We start from the raw sequence: 14,047 nt of genomic DNA, 5'->3' as shown, positions 1-14,047 counted from the left end.
TCTCAGACACCTGGCCTGCTAATATCTCAAGAATTGATACGTTTATGAATGGCTCTATACATGAGCGAATGCTTCCCTAGTCGCCAAGGACACATCTGACCTGATCGAGCTAGAATACGCTACAATTTGGCCTGATGCATGCTAGAATATGCTACAATGCTGAAATACGCTACATACACAGAAAACAATAATCTGAAATTAAAGCTGCGAGCAGCGTTTAAGGTGCCAAGCCTGAGCCGACCGCCCCGCCACGGACCCGCCCTTTAACATACAGTCACAAAACCATCAAACCTAACCCTAACCCTACCGACCAATAAACCATCAAACCTAACCCTAACCCTACCGACCAATAAACCATCAAACCCAACCCTGACTCTACATACCAATAAACCATCAAACCCAACCCTAACCCTATCGACAAATAAACCATCAAACCTAACCCTAACCAGACCATGACGCAGACCATAAACCTAACCCTAGCCTAACCATTAAGTTTGATGATGATTGGTTTAAGTTAACCCAGCCTTTTGGCATTAAGTGAAATTTTTACGATTTTCAAAGATTTTTGCATTTTTGGACTGTTGCTATAATCTGCCTATAACTTTAGGCAGATTTAGATACTATTTGGACAGTTTCATCTTGACCCATGTGCCTTGGACTATCCCAAGTTTGATGACGATTGGGTTAAGTTAACCCTGCCTTGGTTCAGCACCATTTTTTGACTGTATTGACCAATTGTGAAGCAGATCCGATAAATTCCCTAGGAAAAGTTTGTTCAAATACAAGGCGACAAAAGCAAATACAAGACCACGGAATTCAAAATGGCCAACTTTGACGGCACACCACGGACACGCCCTTCTACGTACAGTCACAAATAGCACGGCGTTGGTTCAGCACCATTTTTTGACTGTACTGACCAATTGTGAATCAGATCCGATAAATTCCCTAGGAGGAGTTCATTCAAATACAAGGCGAAAAGTGAAAATGACCACAAAATGAAAATGGCCTGTGGGTTTTGGGGCATGGGTCCAAGAGGAGATTTTTGGTATGTGAGCTACAGGCACCGGTCTACACGTGTCCTGTGAATTTCATATTTCATATTCATAACTATTATGGTCTCCGCAGAGTGGAAGTTTGTTCAAATTTGAAGATTTTTAGCCTATGGCGGCCATGTTGTTTTGTCAATCAACTTCATTTTGGAACTTTTGGAACAGTTGGAACTTTGGTCACCTGCGGCCACTAAGTCGGTCCCGCTAAAATCAAACATTGCGTCTATGAACTGTGGCGATTTCAGTGACAGGCCACGCCCATTTCTATGCCACGCCCCATTTGAAAATATGTTGGGTTTACCTTGTTTAGAATTCGATTCTGAACAACTTTTGTATTGGGGTCAACATCATAGGAGTCCAACTTGATGTTGATATGAGCAATTAACTATTTTCGCAGTTTAAACCACGCCCGTTTTAGAACTCAATGGCTCATGGGTGCTTTAAACTTTATTGTACAGACTAATCTTTACGTCAGATTGAAGATAATGGTCCATAGATGATATGGGCTAATGGATTTTTGTCAAAGTAAAGTAAGAAAAACCTGGGATTGTTAGGCAATTAAATTCAAAATGGCGGAAAATCTGGGAACCGGAAGTCATAGGTTCTTGAGGCATATTTGTTCAGCGTGTATATGCATGTGTGTGCAAAGTTTCATGAGTGTAGGTCAAACCGGTTATGAGATATGCTTGTGCAAAGTTTGCATTTTTGGACAGTTGGTATAGCGCCACCTTTGGGCCAATCAGTGTAATATTTGCTGTCTGCTAATTTTGGGTCAACCTCTACGCGTCTAGTAAGTTTCGTAAAAAGCGTGCGATCTGTGTAGGCTGTGTAAGTCAAACGCGTCAGAATAAAAATAATAACTAGAATCACAAAAAGTTGCCTTCGCACACTTTGTGCTTGGCACCTAACTAGAATCACAATAAGTTGCCTTCGCACACTTTGTGCTTGGCACCTAATTAGCTGCTATTTACCTTTGAGCAAACGTAGAAATGTTTAGCTGTGCCCTGGTTACTAAATTTGTCGACGTTCAGCTGTTGGTTTGGTCTTCCGTATAACTTTATCCACGTAAACATTTTTCAATGTTCTTAGTTGGCTTCGGGAAAGGGAAAAAAACTACGCTGGCAACTCGGTCGCTATATCTGCTGTCAGTGTTGCAGGTTCCATAACAACACCGTTTTTACCATCTTGAGCTCTGAATTTAAAATAATATCTAGTTTGTCTAGTATGTGTATTTTACACCAATACTACACCGCGGATCAAAAGTGTCGTCACACGCATGCTCAGAACCACTAGGTAGCAAAATCTGACAAGGGAGCAGAAATTGGCAGAACACCGGCAGCTCCTCAGCCCTCCCCTCTTGAACGTTGCTGTGAGAGCCCTCCCACGATGCAAATATAAGAAATAAAGAAACACAGCCATTAGACATGAGGCCTGTCTGTCAGTCGAGGAGGACTCTCTGGCTGTGTCCCAATTCTGGGGCTGCGTCCTTCGAAGGACGCGGTCTATGAAAGTGTGGCCTTCGTAGACTGCAAAGGCCACACCGAAGGCTGAGCCAGCGTTGTTAAATGAGACGGTCTAGCCTACGGAGATTGCGTAACCAGCCGTTAACGTCCTTTACCTTGCGTGACCACGCACCGCTCCTGTCTCCTAGCAACCCTGACAGCGGCAGTTCAAACCGGACAGCGGAGAAATATGGAGCCAGAAATCATAATTTTAGATTCACCGCCAGAGCTGGCCGTTGAGGAGGAAGAGAGGATGTTGGCTTAACGTTAATTAGTTTAACGTTTTATGGCTAGCGTTAATGTCATTGAACTTTGACAATAAAGTTACATATTTAAAATGGTCCCAACCTTACTTTTATTTAAAAAAATGGTTTTACATAGTTTTGTCATTAAATATGTATTCGCTTCAGCTGCCGCTTCCGCTCTCTCCACGCCATTTCTGAAAAAATTCCAACGCACAATGAATCTTGGGATACGTTGGGCCGTGAAGGATCCACCCGGTGTATCCTTCAAATCTGGGAAAAGAGGGCTGCATTTGAAGGAGCCTTCGAAATGGGACAGCCTTGATGCGCCGCTGTGACGTAAGAGGTCTTCAAATGCGTCCTTCGAAGGATGCAGCCCCTGAATTGAGACGCAGCCTCTCTCTCTCTCGCGTTCAATAAATGTGACGCACCGATGCATGGGTTCATGCAGTTTTGCGCCAGTTTAAAAAATGTCTGCGTAATTTGTCAGCTGTGATAAAATGCCTTTAATAAATTCCCCCTTTATGTCATGAATATAACATGCTTTTGATTAATGTTTGTATGGTGCATCTCATCTAGGCCTATCTTATTTTCAATCAAATTGCCCGCCCGTTTTTTTCTGTGCCCACCCATATGGACATTTCTGGCTACGCTACTGGGTTGAAGTGTACACGCTACACTTCGATTTCACCTGTCTAATATTATGAATCTTAAAGACTGCGTCAGGTTCTCAGACTCTCTGGTACTTCTACAACAAGTAAAGACTCGTAGTGGGGATTATCTCGGCCATGGTGTAGAAGGAATTGGGGGAAAGGAGGGAGCTATGGCTCTGACTCTCTGAAATCCAGATTGAACTGCAACATGGAGAAAGGCATTGTTGCCATATGCAGACTCCCGCGTCTCCCGAGGAGTGTGTCCCTGTTCCGAACAATATTGAGTGCTTGTGTTGTGGATAATGTAATTTAAACAGTAAGCTCTTGGCACTTCTGACTTATAGGAGCAGTATGACTCATACTAACACCTTCCATCTTCGAAGCTCCGGCCAGCCGGCCACTCTACCACTAGAGTTACAGGTGCGCGTCCGTCACTTGGTAGAGATTACAGGTTGCCAGGTTCGCCCACATGCAACAGGAAACATCCAATCGAAAAATATATATATTTTTGATAATTTACATATTAACTAAGACAGCAATGACTTGTCAAGTCATTGCATGCAAGTCTAAGTCAAGTCTCAAGTCATGGATAGCAAGTCCAAGTCAAGTCAAGTCTTTAATAACTGTTGATCAAGCAAGTCACAAGTCCTCAATTTGGCTACTCGAGTCTGACTCGAGTCAAGTCACTCGACTCGAGTCCCCCATCTCTGGTCTAATGATTAACATGACATGAGGCAAAATGTATTTCTTATTTTATTATGTGTTACAGGTAAAATACAAAATTCCGGACTCCATTGAGAGTGCGATACAGACTGCCCTACCACAGCTAGCTAGAGATTAACTACAGTGGTTGGTGAGGTTGTGTCCAATTTATGTGTCACGGTTCAACCCGGTATCACGCAATTTAACGTTAATCTATTGAATCGTGTCCCAGAGCACGATTGTACAACTTTTTTTCTGTACGTAATCTGTCCGCCATTCCAATTTATGCTACCTATCAAATTTTGTTTCCTAGTGGTTCTGCGCAGGCGCATGACAACACTATTGATCCACGGTGTAGTAGTGGTGTAAAATACACATAATGTACCCCTGAAATATCCAATAAAGATGTTTTATTACACAGCTCTTGTTAATGCTGTAGAATGCTCCATTCACTTGAATGAGCCTTCCCAATGTTCGGTGGTCATTTATTTTTGCATAACTGACCTTTGCTAAGCATAATTTACCACTGTCAAGGAAAGTTGATTTTTTTTGCCTCTGATTTCTTATCCCCCACAAGTAGTCTGATAACTTATAGACCCCAGCGTATTCTGGTTGCTGAGCGACGTCAACGTCTTTGGCAAACTATTTTCTCTGCTGATCAACACTACGAATGGTAACAAATAAATTGTAAAAAGACACATTATGTGAAGTTATTATTTTGTTTTGGCAAGTAGCCGTGTAATAAGTGGGATAATGTATAGAACAAAAATAAGCCCCTTCAGGGCGAAGCAAGTCCCTCTGCTTCGTGTCGGGGTCCGGTTCGCCCTGTCTGGGCTTATTTCCCCGATAATGACTGGTGTTCTATACATTATCCCTTACATAATACATACGCAGGACACCGTCTCCCCTGGCCTTGGTGCCATTATTTCAGATGTAGTAGTAACTTTTCATATACGTTTTCATTTCTTACACTTACTAGATTTCTTACACTTACTGCGGTAAAAAATGTCTTCATTTACAGATGTAAGATTTAAACAGGAATATTTACATATTAATTCACCACTTAATTTGCGATTATATATATCTTACTCACCTGTAACTGGTTTATATGGGTTTGTGTCGACGCTCACTCTGGTTGCTCAACAGAATGACAAACCAACGCACAATTTCGCAGAGCGTCCTGTCGTTGGAGGTGGCTTTGCTGCCCCCTAGAGTCCTGTAGTACTCCATAACCCTCCATGTTGCACAGTCTGTTGCCAGGCTGACCCAATCGTTAATTACATAAAGAGCAACAAAAATATGTGTCACAGCACGCAACGTTCAAAATGGCAGACCTAAATTAGTCAATTTAGTGGGATGTCTGGATATGTTTATGAAATCTGGCAACCATTGTTGGCTTTGCAAATTCCATTTGTGTCATTGATCTGTAAACATAACGTGTTGCTATTCACTAAAATATATAATACATATAAATATATAATACATACATAATGGATACATAATTTAAATACTATTTAGATAAGAATACAGATAAAAACGTTACTTATTACTTATATAGGCTACTGTGATTTAACACAGTAGTTATGTTAGTTCTGTGACTTTACACAGTAGTTATGTCAGTACTGTGATTTTACACAGTATCAAGTTGATTACTGTGTTTTAGACCTATTTCACAGTACTATACTGTAACAAGTATTCATTCAGTAATTAAATGTGCAGAAACACAGTATTTCATTAATACACATGATCAGATGCTATAATCCCTTGTGCCAAAATCCAAGGAAAACACATATTCAGAAGCCCCTGTCCAAACCAACCTTATAAGCACGCTGGCTACTAAGCTACCAACCAAAGGTGAAAAACACGAGACAACTAGCCCAACTAACAGCAGTAAATTACTGTGGATTTCACAGCCAGTTTTTACAGTGTGGAAAATGATACTACAGGGGTGTTGATACGGCCGAGGCATAGCTGGGTTTGCTTACCACCAATTGCAGTTAAATAAGCTCTTGAGCTCCCCTTGATTACTTTTTGTAATGAGAACCACTTGATATTATGGGAAATGTAAATCCAATATGTTCCAGGAATACAACCACCTGTGTCATTTGGTTGTTTGTTTTTTTCCCTTCAGATTGTGTCTCCTTCCATGTTTTTCCCACCACTGATGGTTTACAGAGACCCTTGTCTCCCTGCACTGCAATTGGATGCCGCTGATTGCTTTTAATTTTGGCATAAAATGCCTCCATTTTGACAAACAATCAGCTCTGTGGTGAAAGACTTTTTCTTTGGGTCAAAAACATGTTTAGTTTAGCCACATGTCCTCACCCTCCAGATCAAGTTTGAATAGGAACACACACACAAGAGTAGCCTACTTTATAACACTTGATTCACACAACACACATACAGTGTATTGGGCAGAAGGGCAAAGCCCTGCGGATGACACGAATAAGAGACAAAGGATATAGGGTTAGGACACACGTCAGTCTGTTGGCCCAAGAATATCCAGCTAGTGTTACTTTCTAGTTCTCCTGAATCTCAGAGGACACTAGTATTATCGTATGTATGTAACTTACCATAAAACTACAATATTTCTTCTTTGGAGCCCAAACATTTCTTTAATGGGATCTGTTCTTTCACACCATATTCGAAATTGAACACATGTTCAACTTACATTTGACAAGGGGGCAATAGCAAATACATTAAGGAAGACATATTAGCGGTTGCTGAGGTACACACCCTGTACCAATAACCGTGGCCATATTGAACTGCATGTCCTTAATGTCCCTGTCATTTAGATGTTGCAGATTTGACATGAGCCATATACTAAATGCCATAACAAGCAGTGGCAGAAGGGGCACTGATGCCTCAAATTATGGATACGTCAAAACAATCAGATTTTTCAGATTTCTGCAGCAGACCTCCTCAAAAACGAAAACTTGGCACGTCCCTTAAACCTAGTCTCACACCATAATGTAGTATGACTAAGTTGGTCCACAGCGGAAACATAGTAGTTTAACAATAACTGCTCGAAAAATGTGACATGCATACGTGTTTTTGGCCTATTCTTTTCAATGGGCCTGCATTCACGTCAGCAGCTGAGCTGCTGTAAAATGTGTTTTTTTTGTCGTAAACTTAGTTCTGCTGGCTAGGTAGCATTTGGTAGTGACACAGCCAACAACCTATTTGTGAAAGCAAAACACCAAGCTCATTGATTTAACGAGGCAGGTTTATATGAAACAATTTGAGTGTGTATTGCCTATTTCTGTTGATTTAAATGCTTATTGCAAGCTTCCTATTTATGTCTGGTGTACCCCTACTGTCCTCAAGCACCCCCTCACCATATGGCTATGGAGAATTGTTGCCATGCCCCAGTGGTGATGGTGTCATATGAAAGAGGGCATTCAATGATACTATGATGATCAATAAGAAGGCCGAAGCCCTAAAGGAAGTTATGCAATGGTGAATTCTGAGTCAAAGGACAGTAACAAGTAAGCTATAGACCTGGGTCCTCTTTTATTTCAAAGAGGGTGCTGAGGTGATACATCTTCATCTAGGTTTGTGTAAATTACATGTAACTCATGAACTCGTTTGCACCGTGAAATGTGCTCACATTGTGTACTTCAATGTTCCTTATCACAGCGTCCCGCTCCTATCATAGGAAATGAGAATCAATATGCTTGGGGGTGGTTCAGAATATACATTTTACATGGTCATGTATTAAATACAGGATATATCATACCTGCAAACTAGTCACCTGCGAAATTCGCCTTTTTCAACTGAAAATATGTCATTTACGTGAATCGTGTAGATCCGAAGAGTTTTTTTTTTAGGGGGGGGGGGGTGGGTAGAAGGTTTCGATCATTTTTTTCCTCGTTGGAAGTTAACGGAGCAAAGAGTCTAGCTCCGCTTTGAACCAGAGGTTGCGAAGCAAGGTTGGTTGCGTGAACAAAGGCACGCGTCCTCTGATACCTGTGGAGAGCAACGTATGGAGCGACACGCCAATGGCCAATCATGTAACAGTATCACGTTTGGCTGCGCCGTCTCGCGTGTGTGTTTCATAACAGAAACAGCGCGATGTGAGAAACGAAAGGTTCATGACAGTACTGGACATATCTCCATGTCCCATTTCCCCCTTTGATGGCATTATCCTTATTCTGTTTAATGTAGGCATTTTCGTTATAACATGGATAGCAAGCATAACAACAAAATCGCTAATAGGCGCTAATCATCCATGTTGTAAAGATCGCTAGTTAGCATGTTTGCTAACTAGCGATCTTTACAACATGGATGATGGTTCATGACAGTACTGGACATATGTCCATGTCCCAACAACAATGACATCCATATGTTCCATGTTCTAGGGCCTCCAGGTTGAAGATAAGCTTTAATCCACCTACCAAGTAATGCAATAGTGATCTCATGATCTCATCTCTTATGTTTACATTTAACACTGCAAATGTTTTTAGAACACTTTTTTGTAGCACATGTTTTTGAGCACTCTATAATTGATAATTGTTAAGTTTTCATTGTGATGTTCATTTTCATTCAGACTTATGTTTATATTTATTTGAGTTTTCCATGGTTGTGTTGACATTCCTTTTCTGTTTACTGTTTACGTTTATATTTTTCTCCTGGTCCTTTAAAAAATTTTTTTATCAATAATTATCGATATCGACCGATATGAAACACTTATATCGTGATACAGTTTTCAGCCATATTGCCCAGCCCTAGAGCACATAACTGGTACGCAAGTACGCATGCACGCCCATAATCAGCGATGCGTAAGGTCACTTGTGCCACTAACTAACTCACCGGCTTTTGCGTAACCCCCCCCCCCCCCCCCCCTCAACAATCCTGGGCCCCGTTTCCCGAAAGCATCGTTAGCCTAACGACGTCGTTAAGACCGTCGTACGATCATCGCAGAATTTTCGGACCGTTTCCCGAAAGCATCGTTACGTAACGACGTCGTTAAAACCCTCGTAGCTAACGACGCCTACAGGGGTACTCGTTAAGCACTAGGATGCATCGTTACTATAGCCTCAGTGGAGTCACCAGCTGGACATTCCGTGTATTGGATGTGTTTTATTAAAACACGTCATCCAATACCACTGAATATCCAGCTGGCGCTATTTCGCAATACCCCAAAAACAGTGGTTCCCGCATATATATTACTCGTAGACTACTGTTAGATTTAAACAGCAAAGACAGAGACATGTTAGAAGTCAACACAAATATAATTTATTGCAGCAATTTAAAATTCCAAAAATAAATGTACCGATGAAACGCCACGTCACAAGGCAACCCTATCACAAGGCATATAATAAAATCAAATGATTCCGTTGCTCGTGTGGGAGGTCGCTTGCGAGCGGCACTTGCTGTCTCCCTCTGATTTTAATTCAACCATCGTGGTTAAAATGTCCTCATATTGATCAATGACAGAAGACATACTATATATGAATCATGCTGAAACCAGCGGGTGTCGGATAATTTCTGCAGGCGGTTTTTGTTGCGATTGTTTGACATAAAGCACTGTAGGCGCGTTGGTGAGGCTGTGATGAAGTTCACTATTTATTGGACCGTGTCTAGACAGTTACGAACTCCCTGACCTTAGTGGAGTGCACAATCGCCAAGTTGAGAGAGTGGTTTTCTGTACGTAGACTGCTGCGGGAAACTGTGCTGCGATGCGTGCCATTCCCGCTTACATTGCCCGCACCATCATACCCCCTGCCCAACAATATGGGCAGGAATCGATCTAGACCAGCAACAGCAATAGCCATGTCAATGCCTCTGCGTTTGAATGATAATGAATGAATGGAACGTTGCATTTTTAATGTTGACACCAAAGTTTCTAGAGAGTGCGCGGCGCGTCAATCACTGAATGAATGAATGAATGAAACGGAATGCAGGAATCAGAGAAAGTCTGCCCTCTTTGCGGCACAAAGCATGTTTCAGAAATCAGCACATTTAAATAAATGCTATAGGCCTAGTTGTCACACAGACACATGCTATTTTTTATTTTTGTAATATGGAATTATTTCAGGGGAGAAAATGCCGTGGAACAATGTAGGCTACGCACGGTGCGTTCGGGATTAGGACTGATAGGCCTATAGCATATGTCGGCCTAGACCAAATCAATTGTGTTTTAATATTTGTAGCATTCATATTAGTCTATTCTTTTCGTAGGCTACTCTGCTGTTGGCCTTGATGGGGAGATATTTTTTTGCTGCCACAAAATATACTTTAATCCAACAACATTCCTGCGTCTCCCCCTCCTACGGAGCCCATTTCAGCACCGTGTCAGTAGACAGCTACAATCCTACGACGTCGTAAGAGCAGAGCACGCGCGTTCATGTTAAGATGAGTTTCGGGAAACACTCCCCTAAAATTAACGATGCTGCGTGAGATCCATCGTACGATGGATCGTACGAGCGTGGATCCATCGTTATCGGGAAACGGGGCCCTGATTGATGGGGATTTGTCACCTTTTCCAACCCTTATGAGTTTGCAGGTATGATATATGCGTGCATGTTACAGAAAATGAAAAATGTCCATAGGTCGTAAACAAGTGCATGTGAATATATAAGATAACTGTGTGTGTGTGTGTGTGTGTGGGGGGGGGGGGGGGGGGTAGTGACTTTACACTACTGTGTAAAGTAATGTACATGGACGCAGGCCCATTGAAAAGAATAGTTCACAAAAATGTAGACATGTCACATGTTTAGAGCCGTTATTGTAAAACGACTACCTTTTTCTGCTGTGGAACAATGAAGTAATCTGATTGTTGTTTTGACGTAGGCCTATCCATAATTTGAGGCATCACTAGCAAGAAAAAGTCTGAAAAACACTCACATTTAAAATGGATAGGTTTCGATTTTGTTATGTGTAGTGTGGTAAAAGTTGGACAATCATGCTCTGGAACACGATGCAATAGATTATTTTCGTGACCACAAAATCAGAGGAACGCAGTGAGTTCACCAAGCTGCGCTCTAGCAGAACCCTGCTACTATTGGGGTTAAATTTGGCAGGCCAAGCTATAGCAACAGTTTAAATATGATGATGTTTCTCATGTTTAATTCAGTCGATGATACACAAAGTGATGCTTCAATGCAAAAAGCTCAATACCCATCGTTAATTTGGTCAGCGTAATGATACTAGTGATAACATCACAAACATCATCACAAAATACGGGACACTTGGAGGGGTCTAATTGAAAATGTTAGTTTCATGTAACAAATAGCATTATTCTGCCTGTTCCCAGAAACATTTTCATTGTAGCGGTTTGACTTAATTGCAATTGTTTTCTTAATTCAGAGCAAAACTTCTTGCATCGCACGGCTCGCAGCACGTGTTGGAGAGAACCACGACCCACAAAGAATGAAGAAAAAGTTATTTGTGAATATCCCTCATTAAGCCAGCTAGCTTTGAGATAGTTGGCAAACTGCTGGAGTAGCTACATTAATCATTTATTTCACTTATTGCAAATGTACTACCATATTTACTCAGCTACACTACACAACTACTAGACTATACTATTACTACATTTTGACTTTAAGCACACTACGCGGAAAATTATAAAACTGAAACACAGATAAATGCACACACACACACACACACACACACACAGACAGACAGCACACATGGATAAAGACTACACTACACTACAGACAGACCCACTACACACAAAGGAAACACACAGACACACACTACAATACACTGACATTACACTACACTACTAGTACATGCAATACTTCCATGGAATTGAGACACTGACACAGTGTGTCACAGTTTCTGAAACAATTTTTTTTGGATGTGTGCAAATGACAGGGAAAGTGTGAGGGAAGGTATGATGTCATCCTGCCAGCAGCGCGCAATGACGTGTTACTTGGAGACTGCAGCTCTTTGCTCTCTACACCACAAAACAAGGCTGTGCTCATGCCACCACGGATGCTGTGGAGTGACATCTCTTCCTGACTTCAGTCAAGTGGCAGTGAGTCAAACTCAACTTTTGAGATGTGAAATAGAAAAAGCAGCAAGTATATGTAAGGATGGAAAAAATGAAATAGACTTTTAGAAATCTATTGTTTACTTATTTTTGGAACGTCAATTGATTAATAATGTATTATTTGTTCATAAAATAGGCAAGCAAAAGATGTCACATTAATCATTTGGAATACATTTGTGCAATGTCTAATCTCTAGATGTGACATTTAGATCAAATTTTCTTTTGATACGTTTATAAAAAATAAGGATGTTACTCATTCATAATCTTTCATACATTTATGAGATTTATGAATTTGATGTACTCGCATGATTCTTACCATTCCTTTAGGTTGTATCGTCATTGTTGAACTGACTTATTTTAAGTCGATTGGGCAAAGGGCTAAATAAATGTAACGTATATAATGTATAATGTATAACGTTTATAATGTTTGAAACTATTAAATAACTTAAGTTACATTCAAAATCCCCTCCACATGTTTTATAAACAATACTATTCCATTGGATTAAAATGCGCCTTTCAAGCTACTAAAAGACACTTGACATACATTGTTCACAACTCCACACCACAGGGTGGGCAACCTCATGGCTATCCCAGTTCTGCTGCCATGGTATACCCCTGTACTCCTACTGGAGCAGTTCTGCTTGGGCCACTACTCCAGACGAACCCACGATCCCCCCTGCTGATGGCTGGGACCACTAAAGATCTATAAGGGGGTCCTGGTTCTCCAGCAGACAGCAATCCTCTACCCAGCAAACAACCACTTTCACCTCACGTTGTGTCCAAACAAACCCTGCCAAGACCTTGTGGCAGCTGCTGGGCCCACTGTTGGCAAGCTCCATGTATCCTGATTGGATTCCAAACAATAGACTTTACAAACAATTCAGAAATAGCATGTTTGTTGCAAAAACAGCAGATATGTTCTGCCTCTTAATCACCACATGACTTTCAGGAGGCAAGAGGAATATTTAAAGAAGTGTGAAGAAGAATTGCTTGTTCAGTGAATTACAGTCACCATAGTAATTATTATTTTTATTTTTTTCAAATGCTTGCAATTAGGTGTTGGTTGGCAGCAGCTTACTCGATGTTGTAAGTGTCGTGCTGTAGAAGCTATTTTTATAGCTCCTGAAGTAACGTTTGTCAGCAAGTCGAAGAATTAGGGTATTTGATTAAGTGCTAATATCTGGACACAACACAAGCACACACACACGCACACGCACACACACACACACACACACACACACACACATCCACACACGTGCAATTACATACACATACACACAAAAGCACATTCACACAAACAATTACACAAACATACACATTTATAAACACACACACACAGTCTGTCATGCATTTACACACACACATACACACACACACACACACAGCTATCTCAGCCCTGTCACTATGGCCACCAGCGTTGGTGGTGGGTGGGAGTCTCATTGGTGGTGTGCTCGTTACATAACAGGAACCTGTGAGAAGCGCTCTGTTTGTTTTCAAGCAGTGGCAAGTCATCAAGGGCTGCATATGGCCACCAACACACACTGATCAGCACAGTCACCGTGCACGGTTCAAGAGCCACAGAGTGAACCATGGTTTTCACAGTCATCTCACTGCAGCATGCTTCCAAGACTTCCAAATTTTCAGTATGGGTGATTTGGAAACACGTTGTATCAATTAAATTAAATTCAATAAACTCAAAGAACTGCAGAGAAAGTGCAAGAAAATAAACAAGGTGAAGTGTCTAAGTGTGTCTAAAATGCTGTACAAGGTCCATAAAGCCGTTTTAATGACTAAAATAGCAGAAATAAATATGAGGAGTGAGTATGGAGTTGGTGACAAAATATCATATGGCGCACTTGGTTTCGAAAAGGCGTGACCTGTATATGCGTCCGGAGGG

This window comes from Micromesistius poutassou (assembly GCF_964030765.1).
Source record: "Micromesistius poutassou genome assembly, chromosome: 1".
Taxonomy (NCBI): domain Eukaryota; kingdom Metazoa; phylum Chordata; class Actinopteri; order Gadiformes; family Gadidae; genus Micromesistius; species Micromesistius poutassou.
This window is presented reverse-complemented; position numbering follows the sequence as displayed.